General features: G+C 39.8%; 1 protein-coding gene across 1 annotated transcript in view; it reads right to left on the bottom strand.

The window, feature by feature from the left end:
- Positions 1-12167, bottom strand: part of LOC122555285 (mucin-3A-like) — a 462531-nt gene extending 450364 nt beyond the window's left edge. Inside the window, exon 1 of the mRNA XM_043701128.1 lies at positions 12115-12167. The gene's annotated coding sequence lies outside the window, so the exon portion shown is untranslated. The remainder of the gene's footprint in view (positions 1-12114) is intronic.
- Positions 12168-14126: the final 1959 nt, after the last annotated feature.

Here is a 14126-nt window from a genome sequence, read left to right as displayed (position 1 = left end):
ATAGAGGATTCTCATCCTGTTTAAAACTTGTTGCCTGTAGCTTTAATAAGCTATTTCCACTTTAATCACAATTTTAACTGAAATACATTCCTCATGGTTTAAATAAATGATTTCCACCTCTATCAGGCACTTATGAAAGATCTCTCATCTTTTCCACAGCCTGAGTGGAGTCCCAAAACCTTCTGTTCCAAGTTGATAAGGTTTAAGCTTTTAATTTGACTCATGTTGATTTTATTTTCTGGCTTCACAATGTCTACAGATCTGCAACTTCAGATGAATAGTTCTTTCCAGGCCTTTTACTTCCTTTCCTATCAGCAGATTTCATGTGCCTACTAGTTTTGGGAGCAACATTTAATCTGAGCTTTGAATTATTTTTTTAACCTTTTTATTTTCAACCTGGATTATAAAGGCAAATTGAAAGATTAAGGAAAGGCCTTCTGTTACCTCCAATACCTGTAACACCACTTCTTTTAGTAACCTGGGGTCCCAGCCATCTAGACCAGGTGATTTATCTCCGCCCTAAAACAGAGGCCTCCTTTTCCCATTCCCTCCTCTCTTTCAGTTTTCATACTGTCTACTGCCTCCATTACCTCTTCTTTGGCTGATGTTTGTCAGATTTATCTACATTGGTAAACAGTGATTTTTAAAGAAACATATTAAGTGTCCCTGCACCCTTGAGCTTACATGACCCATATTAGCTCTTACTGTCATCTTACTCATACTATTTTCACACTGGTAGAAAATCTTTGAGTTCCCTTTTTCTCTTTCTATTTCATTCTATTCTCATTCTCTATCTTTACCGGTCTTGCTTTCCTCCTCACCTCCCCTGTCAACCTACTGCATTTGAACAGAATTTGGCTTCATGCAATATCTACTCTCATAATACCTTATTGTCCATTCCTTATTGTCCAAGCAGCAATATGTTTGGCTCCATCACCCTTCACCCTCATGGAACGTACCAAGTCCAGTGTCTCACAGACCTTTTCCTACTGTGTCCATTTTTATGCCCTTAATGACTGTAAGCCTTAGCATGAAAATGGGGGTTGGTCGGGGTGGGGAATTGATGAGCCATGGTGGAAGTTGTGAGGACTGGGATAAAGAAAGGTGCCAGCCAGTGGTGGGATGGGGTGGGGAACAGGGAGTTGTTAGGGGGAGGAGTTATGAGGTCTGGTTGTGATACCATTCAAAGTTTGCCTGAGTTAATCCACAGCAACAAAAAGGGATCTGCCATCTCTGTGATATCAATTTTTGCTGCTCTCCTTCTTTCCTGCCAATGCTTCTTTACCACGTGCTGCCTCTTTCCCTGCTTCCTGGCCCTTTAGGTCACCTCATCTCTTCTCTTCATTGGTTATCCTTTCCAACTAACTGTTTCTCTTTTCCCAATTCCTGACTCCACCAGGTATCCTGTTAATCTCTTGCTACAGAGCTCAGCGGAGAGTTGTGGTTCTTTCAATGTGACCTGTTGCAAGAGTTCCATCAACCATTCTATGACTGCCCTTACTGCCTGGGATCTTGCAACCCCAAAATCTCATCCCCAACTTTTTTGTTCTGAGATTTACATATTAATGAATCAAAACCTGCAACCCATTCTAAAAGATGAAAGACTTAACAGCAATCTAGGTTTGTTCAATACATTGTATCAGTTGCATAGCACTTATAATCTTGTGCTGTAAATTCTGAGTCTTATGATCCTGTCCAACTAGCTACCTGACAAAGGAGCAGTGTTCCAAAAGCTAGTACTTCCAAATAAACCTGTTGACTATAACTTGGTGTTGTGTGATTTTTAACGTCACCTTGGTAGGCAGCAACCAGTGAAAATGCAAACTGGGAGCAAGTCACTCAAAGATACCGACAAGATTCACCATTGCTAAGGGTATCAGTCAACAACAAATAAGTCTGATCTCAGATTAAAAATTTTTAAAAATCCCACAACAGCAGGTTACAGTCCAATAGATTTATTTGGAAGCACTGGCTTTTTCGGATCGCTGCTCCTTCATCAGGTCAAACTAACTACCCTTACCTTGTCATTCATATAGTCATAGAGTTATAGAGATGAACAGCATGAAAACGGACCCTTCAGTCCAACTCATCCATGCCGACCAGATATCCCAACCCAATCTAGTCCCACCTTCCAGCACCCAGCCCATATCCCTCCAAACCCTTCCTATTTATATACCCATCCAGTTGCCTTTGGAATGTTGCAATTGTACGCTCCAGGAAAAACAGCCCTGGCTAGTCAACCTCTCCCTATAGCTCAAATCCTCCAACCCTGGCAACATCCTTGTAAATCTTTTCTGAACCCTTTCAAGTTTCACAACATCTTTCCGATAGGAAGGAGACCAGAATTGCATGCAATATTCCAACAGTGGCCTAACCAATGTCTTGTACAGCCGCAACATGACCTTCCAACTCCTGTCCTCGATACTCTGACCAATAAAGGAAAGCATACCAAACGCCTTCTTCACTATCCTATCTACCTGCGACTCCACTTTCAAGGAGCTATGAACCTGCACTCCAAGGTCTCTGTGCAGCAACACTCCCTAGGACCTTACCATTAAGTGTATAAGTCCTGCTAAGATTTTCTTTTCCAAAATGCAACATCTCACATTTATCTAAATTAAACTAATGGCTATTAAGTTTTTTTTAGAACAGAACTTGAACCCAGACATCTGAATCAGAGGGATGGACACAACCCAATGCACCTTAAGACTTCCAATGCCTCAACTTTACTGAGTCATTAAGTTTTTAGTTGTGACATTAATTTCCACAGTAGCTTGACAACAGTATAAAATTATGCACTTATAGCTACAGATATTTTGGGTACAGTAAGGCTTAGTTATTATCGCACTTTGGCATATGCATTACAAAGCAAGTTAAAATTTTCTTTGCTTCATTACATTGGTTTCCTGATTAGTATTAGGTAATGGCATGAGTTTTCTTGTTCTTAAAGATATTATATAAAGTCAGATATAAGCAGATATGTTTTGAATTCAAAATCCCTTGTAACAAACATTATTATGTTGTGAAAATATTATGCACTCTGTCCAAAACAATTTTAAAGTTACACTATTTTAGCATTAATTTTGAGAGGGCTAGAATATAGGAGTAGAGATGTATTGCTGAGGATGCATAAGGTTTTCGTCAGACCATATTTGAAATATTGTGAGCAGTCTTGAGTCCCTTATTTCAGGAAGGATGTGCTGCCTTGGAGAGGATCCAGAGGAGGTTTACAAGAATGATCCTGGGGATTAAGGGCTTGTCATATGAGGAACAGTTGAGGACTCTGGGTCTGTACTTGATGGGGTTTAGAAGAGTGCAGGGAATCTCACTAAAATGTTTAGACACTAAGAGACCAAGATAGAGTGGATGTGAAGAAGATGCTTCCACTAATAGGAGAGACTAAGAGCTGAGGACACAATGTCAATGTGAAGGGACGATCCTTTAGAATTAAGATGAGGAGGGATTTCTTCAGGCAGCAATGGTGAACCAGTTGGAACTCATTGCCACAGAAAGCTGTAGACACAAGTCAGTCAATGTATTTAAGACAGAGATAGATAGGTTCTTGATTAGTAAAGGTCACAGGGAGAAAAGAGAATGGAATTGAGAAATATGGGAGCTAAGATTGAATGACAGAGCAAACTTGATGGGCTGAATGGCTAATTCTCTTCTTATATCTTATGAACTTATTTATTCTTCTCACCTAGTTTTCCTTAGTATAATAATTTACAAAAACTAACATAAAAATAACTAAAATGAAAATACATTCAATTTACAATTCATTATACAGATCATTTAGAAATGCAAAATTATTCTCATATTGCATGATATCTAAAAAATGCTGATAATAAATTGACTTTTATTCTTCAGTAATTCAGAACAAGAGGCCTTTTAATTTTTTTTTTTGTCTCTCTTCTGCTTTAGATGAACACATCTTCATCAATTTCCAACCCCACTAAAGCCAGATACAGTATGTGAATAATTCATTGCAAGCTGTTTAGCAACTTACCTCACATGAAAACAGCTCTGATTTTATGATGGCCCTTTAAGTCACCCACAAGAGATTTAATGGAAAATCTGAACCGTATACGTTAATGGAAATACTTTGGGAAAGAGTCAGGCACTATTATTTTATGTGTGATTTTACTACAGGTAAAAACGCTAATAAACAAGCATAATCTTTCTTACAAATTGCTTTTACAAATGATGGTTTATTAGATCACAGACTGAAGATTATTTTGCTTGTTTATATTGCCGTTTGTCTGAAAGATGACACTGGCAAACTGCTCAATGTGCACTTGGCAGTGACTTTAATGGAAATTTACTGTTGCAGCTGGAATAGTGTGCTGCTAAACTCCAACTTAATTTAGTTGCAGTTCACACAAGCAAATAAAAACTTGTGTTTGATTTCAATGTCACCTTAGCGTGCTTATAGAATCCACCTGATACAGTAGATAATGTATCTATTCTCACTGTATGAGTTGACTTTCAACTATATACACAGTATTCACACAAACAAATGTCTCATGAATCTGAGTCTGCTGATTTTTGGAGGTGCAGTATATTCTGGCGAACTAGGAAAACTAGGTGTATTCTCCTGACGAATGCTCCAGAAACCCTCATTCATCAAGTTGCACCTAATGCCACATGTAGCCCCTCATAAATGGAAACTTTTCCCATTAACAAGAGCGAAAATAGCAGAGCCCCCACTAAGTCATACTTTTACACAGAACAAAGATGTTTTTAAAGTATTTGGGTAAAGGTGGCCACTATTTGCTACATGCCCAGTTTTCATCAGAAAATTACATCAATGACCACTTCAATTGATTTTGGTAAACATTAAAACAAACTTTGAAAGTATAAGACACAGCAGGAGGTAATCCAGAGCTGTAGAACAGCTATTCTACTTCCTTACACTTATCAGTGGTTGATCTATAGCCCCGTAGGTTATAGCATTTCAAATGTCTGACACCTTTTGAACAGGCTGTGGGTTATTTGCCTTTGTTACCCTTTCAGACATTCGTTCCTGCACTCCAACACCCTCTGTATGAAAATAAGTCTCCTCAACTCCCCTCTAATCCTTCAGCCTTTAAGTTAAATTAAATCTATAGCCTCTGGTTATTGTCATTTCTGTTTGGGTCCCTCATCATTTTGTACATCTCAATTAGATATCCCCTTTTTTTCCTTTTTTCCAAGGGGCAAAAAACACACAGCATGTTCAATTTCCCAGATGGAACAAAACAGTAACTGAAAAGTCTTACTTCAGAATGAATATTCTCCCTGTACTGTTTTGAGATATACAAGATGAGTCAGACCACACTGTGTCATTCACAATTTTTACTGGATTTTTATTTTGAGTTTTCTTCAGAGGGAAAAAATATTATTTGTGACACGTCCTCTCCAACCTCTGCTGAACTGTCTCTAATGGAGTGACAACCTTTCTGTAGTAATGTGGTGACCAGAACAGAAGACTAAACTGTAGTTGTGGCCTAACTAGTGTTTTGTCCAATTCTGACATAGAACATAGAAAAGTACAGCACAGAACAGGCCCTTTGGCCCACGATATTGGGCCGAGATTTAATCCTAATGTAAAATATAGTAACTTAACCTATACACCCCTCAACTCACTGCTATCCATGTGCATGTCCAGCAGTCGCTTAAATGTCCCCAATGACTCTGCTTCCACCACCTCAACTGGCAACGCATTCCATACAATTCACAACTCTCTGCGTAAAGAACCTACCTCTGACGTCTCCTTTATACCTTCCTCCTAATATCTTCAAACTATAACTTCTTGTACCAGTCAATCCTGCCCTGGAGAAAAGTCTCTTGTTATTGACTCTATCTATTCGTCTCATTATTTTGTATACCTCGATCATGGCTCCTCTCTTCCTCCTTCTCTCCAGAGAGAAAAGTCCGAGCTCATTCAACCTTTCTTCATAAGGCAAGCCTTCTAGTCCATGCAGCATCCTGGTAAACCTTCTTTGCACCCTCTCCAAAGCCTCTGTATCTTTCCTATAGTAGGGTGACCAGAACTGGACACAATATTCCAAGTGTGGTCTCACCAGGGACTTGTAGACCTGCAGCAAAACCTTGCAGCTCTTAAACTCGAGCCCCCTGTTAATGAAAACCAAAACACCATATGCTTTCTTAACAATCCTATGCACTTGGGTGGCAACTTTGAGGGATCTATGTACTTGCACACCTAGATCCCTCTGTTCCTCCACACTGCCAAGAATCCTATCTTTAATCCTATATTCAGCATTTGGTTTCGACCTTTCAAAATGCATCACTTCGCATTTATCCAGGTTGAACTCCATCTGCCATTTCTCAGCCCAGCTCTGCATCCTGTCTATGACGCGCTGCAGCCTGCAGTAGCCCTCTATACTATTGATGACACCTCCAACCTTTGTGTCATCTGCAAATTTACTAACCCACCCCTCAACCTACTCATCCAAATCATTTATAAAAACTACAAAGAGCAGAGGCCCAAGAACAGAGCCCTGCGGGACCCCACTCAACACTGACCTCCAGGTAGAATACTTTCCATCTACAACCACTCTCTGCCTTCTGTCAGCCAACCAATTCTGAATCCAGACAGCCAAATCTCCCTGAATCCCATACTTCCTGACCCAGAGGAAACCCACGCAGACTTGGGGAGAATGTGCAAACTCCACACAGACAGTTGCCTGAGGTGGAAACTGAACCTGGGTCCTTGGCGCTGTGAGGCAGCAGTGCTAACCACTGAGCCACTGTGCCGCCCGTATTGAAAAAGACCTAGATTGTCTGCAACAGGACTTGGATGCCAGGTGAAAGTGGCAAGGAAAGTAGTCAGAGCGATAAATAATTGGGCAAGCTGGTCCTGGAGTGATGTTTGTCTTCTTCTCCTTTATTGAAGTCAATAAATGGCCTCAACTTACCCACTGGCCCAATTACTTAACTTTTTTTGGCAGTCTAAAAAACTGACTTGTTTCCCGAACAGGGTTGTCAGGGTGACCTGCCTGCTGGGTTGGAATGGTTCTCCATTTACTCAAATCTGGGGGAACTGGGAGCAACAGGGTGGCCACTGAAAGAAGTAGAACTAGAGTAGAACTTTATAGTAAGGTGCCACCCATTTAAGATGACAATGAAGAGATTTATTTTTCTCACAGACGGTGCTGAGTCTTTGGAACTGTGTCCTCGAAATTCAGTGAAAACGGAGTCTTTAAAGGTAGAGGTAGATAGCTTCTTTACAGGCAAGCTGGAGAGAATGGTTAGCAGGCAAGGATGGCACCAATAGCTGGGAACAGTTTGGAGTAGAAATTACGAATAATTATTTCACAAAAATCAGTGAAAGGTAAGACACAAAAGAAACACAGGTTAGAACAGGTCTTTTCATTGGTTAATATAGTGAATTTTTTGCTGTATTTTCAATAAGTAGAGTGAGAATTTTCTTTTCCCACTTTGATTGAATCTTTTTCCAGTTTGTTAAAGAGTGGCATTAATTGCAATGTGGTGAGGTCATAGGTCTAACCCCATGATCACCATGTTGGAGAGGAAATCCTGGTGTAAGCAGAATGTCAAACAAAAAGTAGAACTAAATATCCATGGGGAAGAAACAATTGGTTTTATTTGCCTATTATGTGCATAATGTTCTAATGCACCTTTTACTGGTTGCAATACGATCGAGGATTTTCACTTTTATGGGAGTCGGTGCTATCTTACATTGAGTTATTATCCCTTCCCGTACTGCTTTTGTGACATCATCTGGATTACATACATTTATCACTTGAAAATCTGCTAGTGATCTGCTAGCTTGGTCTTAGAGAAACACTGTCAAGGCTGAACACAGCAGTAGTATGAAGGTGGCAGGCGTCTATCCAGCAAAAAAAACTGGGGTTAATTTTGACAGCAAGGCCTTGCAACTTGGATCCATACTTAATGGTCACATTCAATGGCTCCAGCTCAAGTACAGTTCAGCAAATGCAGTGATGGCACTGTTTGGGCTGTACTTGCAGGAAGATGGCATGTCGATGGGCATGTGCCCTTTAAGTCAGGTCCAGGGGGCACCCAGACCAATCAGGCATGCCCTGGTGAGTGAGAAAACAGTTGCTAAGAGCTGGTGATGACATTGCCATCAGGTGATCAAGAAAGCTCAAGGAAGCAGGTACCTCTGATAAAACAGTGTGGGGTAGCAGGAAAATGATAGACATGACAACTACTGTCTTCCCTTATCCCAGACACTCCCCAAAAGGGAAAGGCTGGTCAAATTCAATTGCAGGGTTCTTTTCACCTGTTATAAACAAACTTTCTGTTAAAGATCAATGTATTATTAGAATTGTGGGAAGAATTCAATATTTCTAACAAAGAGCATTGACATGGAAGCCAGGTTAATTCAATATAATTTTAAGGCGCTAACATAGCAAAATTCACTGTGGAACCAAATGAGGCTGATTTTTCTTCTGTTTTCAGTGAATATTTTAATGCAGATATTGAATGCGATTATTCTAGGTCAATTTTATTTTCATTTGGTGTAAGAGACTTGTGCACAGAGCTAATAGAATTATTAACATTGGTGTTAAAGAAAACGTGATCACCGATGTCTAGTTCAGAAAAGAAAATGATAAAATAACTTAAGGATTAAAGAGACGAGAAAAGATTGTATAAGACTATTTAAAGGAGAAGTAAGAGTTCGTGGATATAAGTCTCATTTTTGTTGTCAGTGTGTCACATGTCATATGATGCAATGCTGTTTTGAAATGGCATTTCATCTTTTCAAAGGATGGAGGCTTGTAAGGACAATATATTTTTATTTTGTTTCATTTTGGACCGTGAACTGAGAAAAGGAGGAAGATACTGCTTTAAGCTAAGGAGATTCTGTAACGAGATGGCCGCTGTTTTTAAACTCATGTTTACAGGGGCAGCCTGTATGGTATATAATTTTGCTTTCCCCCGAAACAGTGAAAGCAAATCAGACACAATGGGTTCTGAACCAAGGGAATACTTGTTAACAAGACTGTTCTGATTGGATCCTGAGCAAGTGATCATTGTTTGTGTGGCAGCAACGAGCTTAGTCTGCAAAGAGAAAGCAGTAGATGTGATCTATATGGACTTCAGTAAGACGTTCGATAAGGTTCCCCATGGGAGACTGATTAGCAAGGTTAGATCTCATGGAATATAGGGAGAACTAGCCATTTGGATACAGAACTGGCTCAAAGGTAGAAGACAGAGGGTGGTGGTGGAGGGTTGTTTTTCAGACTGGAGGCCTTGTGACCACTGGAGTGCCACAAGGATCGATGCTGGGCTCTCTACTTTTTGTCATTTACATAAATGATTTGGATGCGAGCATAAGAGGTACAGTTAATAAGTTTGCAGATGTCACCAAAATTGGAGGTGTAGTGGACAGCAAAGAGGGTTACCTCAGATTACAACAGGATCTTGACCAGATGGGCCAATGGGCTGAGAAGTGGCAGATGGAGTTTAATTCAGATAAATGTGAGGTGCTGCACTTTGGGAAAGCAAATCTTAGCAGGACTTATACACTTAATGGTAAGGTCCTAGGGAGTGTTGCTGAACAAAGAGACCTTGGAGTGCAGGTTCATAGTTCCTCGAAAGTGGAGTTGCAGGTAGATAGGATAGTGAAGAAGGCGTTTGGTATGCTTTCCTTTATTGGTCAGAGTATTCTGGTCGCATTCCTATGATGTTGTGAAACTTGAAAGGGTTCAGAAATGATTTACAAGGATGTTGCCAGGGTTAGAGGATCTGAGCTACAGGGAGAGGCTGAACAGGCTGGGGCTGTTTTCCCTGGAGCGTCGGAGGCTGAGGGGTGACCTTATAGAGGTTTACAAAATTATGAGGGGCATGGATAGGATAAATAGGCAAAGTCTTTTCCATGGGGTTGGGGAGGCCAGAACTAGAGGGCATAGGTTTAGGGTGAGAGGGGAAAGGTAAAAAAGAGACCTAAGGGGCAACCTTTTCACGCAGGGTTTGGTATGTGTATGGAATGAGCTGCCAGAGGATGTGGTGGAGGCTGGTACAATTGCAACATTTAAAAGGCATCTGGATGGGTACATGAATAGGAAGGGTTTGGAGGGATATGGGCCGGGTGCTGGCAGGTGGGACTAGATTGGGTTGGGATATCTGGTCGGCATGGACGGGTTGGACCAAAGCGTCTGTTTCCATGCTGTACATCTCTATGACTCTATGACTCTAAATCTTACTCTCCCTCTTGTGTGGAGGTACAAAAGTCTCCAGCAAGATCTAACTGGTTTCCACTCTCTTTTTTATGCAAAATACCTGCTAAAGACAGAATAAAATATCTTAAAAGACAGTGAAAAGGACAAGATCTCAACCAGTGAATGAAACAGAGCATTGGGTTCTGAACAACATTGTGTCAACAGCAAAGAGCTACAAATTAACTGAAAGGAAGAGAAAGAAAGCAATTCATCAAATCCACTCTTTATATTCATGTCTTGCCTGCCTGTGTGTAGGAAGGAGGGATTTTAAGAAGCAGCAGAGTTCAAGTTGTAGAGAAATAAGTGTTACAACATGGGGTAAACACCCCTGCTAATTTAAATCTGTAACACAGAATTGATTTACCCTGTGCGGTAATCTGTGAAAATTTGAGAGGCCAAGAGCTATGTAAAATACAAATTAATAACTTTATCTCTTAAAGTATAACAGAGAATAATTAACTAACAACTATTTACAACTCCTTCCTCTAATCTATCTTTTACTTTTCCTTCTATAATACTAGTCCAATAAAACCCCTGATTAAGATTTACTGAAAAATTCAAATTTCAAAATCAGCCAGTTGTCAAAACTTCTCGTTGCAGATTTGCTCTCCAGGTCGGTGTTGATGTTTTTCTCTGTGCAAACTCCTTCTCTGGACAGGTACCTCTCAGAGAGTTCTGACTAGCAGTCTATAGCAAGTGGTCTTTTGGCAGTTCTCCCCCAACTTTCAATTTTTCCCAGTCTTATGCCCCAAAGCATCGATTATTTCATTTGTTTTTATTATTGTCAACATACTAAATTCAAACTTGATTGGAGGTTGGTATTTTGGGATACAATTTAAACTGATTGGCCGAATTTTTGTCATCTCCAGGCAACCAGCTACAATAGCTGCTAGACCGAAAGGTTACATTATATCTTGTTCAGAACACTTGGTGCTATCTCAGGTGGTTCTGCTAGCTTTTAACTCTCTTTCCCCTTACACCTCCATAACCTAAGTTAATTCATGCTTCCTAACAATTACCAATTGTTAAAGTCAATTTGTTCATTATTGACAGTTATTTTCTTGTTAAGTATGGTGAGGTGTGACAACCTATACAAATTGGCAGAATTCAAAATTATTCCAAGTTATCTGAATATAGAATTCATCTATACAAAGATTCTTAGAACTGTGATTATGACAGAATAATAACAGTGACAATGGTTACAATAAAGATACTGTATATTATTTTACAAACTGTTTCCTAGAAGGAGATACAATCTTACTTCACTTGCCATAACTTGTTTGCTGCTTTGCACATGTCGACATATGATTTATTATGACCTGAATTTCCCTGTTAAAAAACAAATAGCTGTTCTCTGTTATTTTGATGGAAGTGTTTATTTTGAATTGGTCAGCATCTCTGCCAAAACTACATGGAGGGGAGATAATAGTTTCAAGGTCAATGCATTTGAAATTTAAATGTTTATTTAGTTAATACTAATACATTTGTTCCTAATAACTGAGTCATTTGTTTAATTCAATATTAATATTTCAGCAGGAAACTTAACATAGCTGGTTGCTTGATACAGGATTACACACCACTAATATATTATAGGGTCATCAAAGGGAGCATGGGTTAACCTCCAGTTAATGCAACTCTCCCTTGAAGGGCAATGCAAAATCCCACTGTTAATCTGCTTTGCCTAATCACCTCCCAGCAGTCTCACACATTCAGTCCAATGATTCAGAATAAACTGTTGAAATTTCAAAGGGAATCACAACTTGGGTTCTAGTCTATTGAAAAATAATGGAAACAATTTATATTTGAATGTAACCTGCACCATATCTACTAATATACAGACTTATTATCTAAGACCTGTAATAAAATTTCTACTTCAATCATTCCTGGTTTAAACAATACCAACCTCAGGAACTGGTTTGAATGCTGTAAGCATTAGGTCTCTGGGCTGAAACATTGCCTTGGTATCTCCTCACTGTACTCAGTGCCAACTGTCCCCATTGCAATCCACCTTTCAATTATCTAGAGGGGTAAGATATTCCTCTGTGGATGAAACATTTGAAATGATTATGCTGGGTTCAAAATGCAATCACAGCTTTCACTCAGCATATTCTTTCTTCCTATCCGCAGCACTGCTATCACCTTAAACTACAGGATTTAAGTTCATTCCGAATCAAACAGACTTGCATCAGCCGAGTATAAATAGCTTAATACAAATCTCCTGTCTTTTCCCACTGCAAAAAAGAGATAAGTAAGTGTGTCAAAGGCCGATAGTTTAATATCTCCAAGCACATTAACTAAATTGAAGTGAAGCCTTATATAAACACACAGCAAAAGCACTTTTAGTGCCAATCTTTCTGGTCAAAATCCTGAACTAAATATAATCTGATCATGTAAACAAGACTTAATAGCCTAAGGGTTGGCTGCTTCACAAAAAGCCAGCTCCAAAAAGTTCTCTCCTGTTCAAAATAATTCTGAAATTGTTCTCACGAAGGGATAGGAGGGGAGTCTCAGCCTGGAATTTGTTGTATTTAAACTTCGCCCTCCTTTTGGGATCACCCACTTGTTAACCATTTCGAACATTTTTTTCCATCATGAGTAAATTATGGGATGGACATTAGCAATACAGTGACTTTTAAATGGTCCAGCCAGCCAATTAAAATCACTGGACTTAAACAAGGAGGTCACAAGCAGCAGCAACAATCAAAATTCTTGGAAAATGAAGACAACTGAAACATTTGCATTGACAACGTGGCACTAAAGCAGCTGACACAGAAGTAAGTTTGTAGTAAGTTTATAGATGACACCAAGATTGGTGCTTTAGTGAATAGTGAAGAAGGCTATCTAAGATTACAAAGAGATCTTGATCAATTGGTTTAATGGGGTGAGGAGTGGCAAATGGATAAATTTGGATAAATGCAAGGTGGTCCACTTTGGTACAACAAACAAAGGCAGTACTTATATAATTAAAAGTGTGGCCTTGCACAGTTTTGTAGAACAGAGAAACCATGGGGTTCAGGTACATAATTCTTTGGAGTTTGTTACACATTTAAATAGGATGTTTAAGAAGACATTTGGCACATTTGCCTTCATTGCTCAGACCTTAGGAGTTAGGGCATTATGTTGAGGTTGTACAGGCCATTGGTGAGGTCTGTCCAGAGTATTGTGTTCAGTTCTGGTCTCCCTGTTAGATGAAGGATGTTATTAAACTGGAGAAGATTCAGAAGAGATTTACCAGCTTTTGCTGTGAATGGAAGGTTTGGACTATAAGGAGTGGCCGGATGGACTAGGACTTTTTTCACTGGAGCATAGGATGTTGAAAGGTGACCTTATAAAGGTTTACAAAATAATCAAGGATGCAAAGTGAGTAGCAAGTGTTTTTGCCCTAGGTGGATTTCCAGACTGGGGGCATGCTTTTAAGATAAGTGGAGGTTTTGAAGAAGTAACAAAGAAGGTTGATGAGGGCAGAGCAGCAGATGTGATCTATATGGAATTCAGTAAGGCGTTCGACAAGGTTCCACATGGGAGACTAATTAGCGAGGTTAGATCTCATAGAATACAGGGAGAACTAGCCATTTGGATACAGAACTGGCTCAAAGGTAGAAGACAGAGGGTGGTGGTTAAGGGATGTTTTTCAGACTGGAAGCCTGTGACTAGTGGAGTGCCACAAGGATCGGTGTTGGCTCCTCTACTTTTGGTCATTTACATAAATGATTTGGATGCGAGCATAAGAGGTACAGTTAGTAAGTTTGCAGATGACACCAAAATTGGAGGTGTAGTGGACAGCGAAGAGGGTTACCTCAGATTACAACAGGATCTGGACCAAATGGGCCAATGGACTGAGAAGTGGCAGATGGAGTTTAATTCAGATAAATGCAAGGTGCTGCATTTTGGGAAAGCAAATCTTAGCAGGACTTA

The sequence above is a fragment of the Chiloscyllium plagiosum genome, chromosome 12 (assembly GCF_004010195.1).
Source record: "Chiloscyllium plagiosum isolate BGI_BamShark_2017 chromosome 12, ASM401019v2, whole genome shotgun sequence".
Taxonomy (NCBI): domain Eukaryota; kingdom Metazoa; phylum Chordata; class Chondrichthyes; order Orectolobiformes; family Hemiscylliidae; genus Chiloscyllium; species Chiloscyllium plagiosum.
Note: the sequence above shows the minus strand (reverse complement) of the source record. Positions and strands in the feature narration are given on the sequence as shown.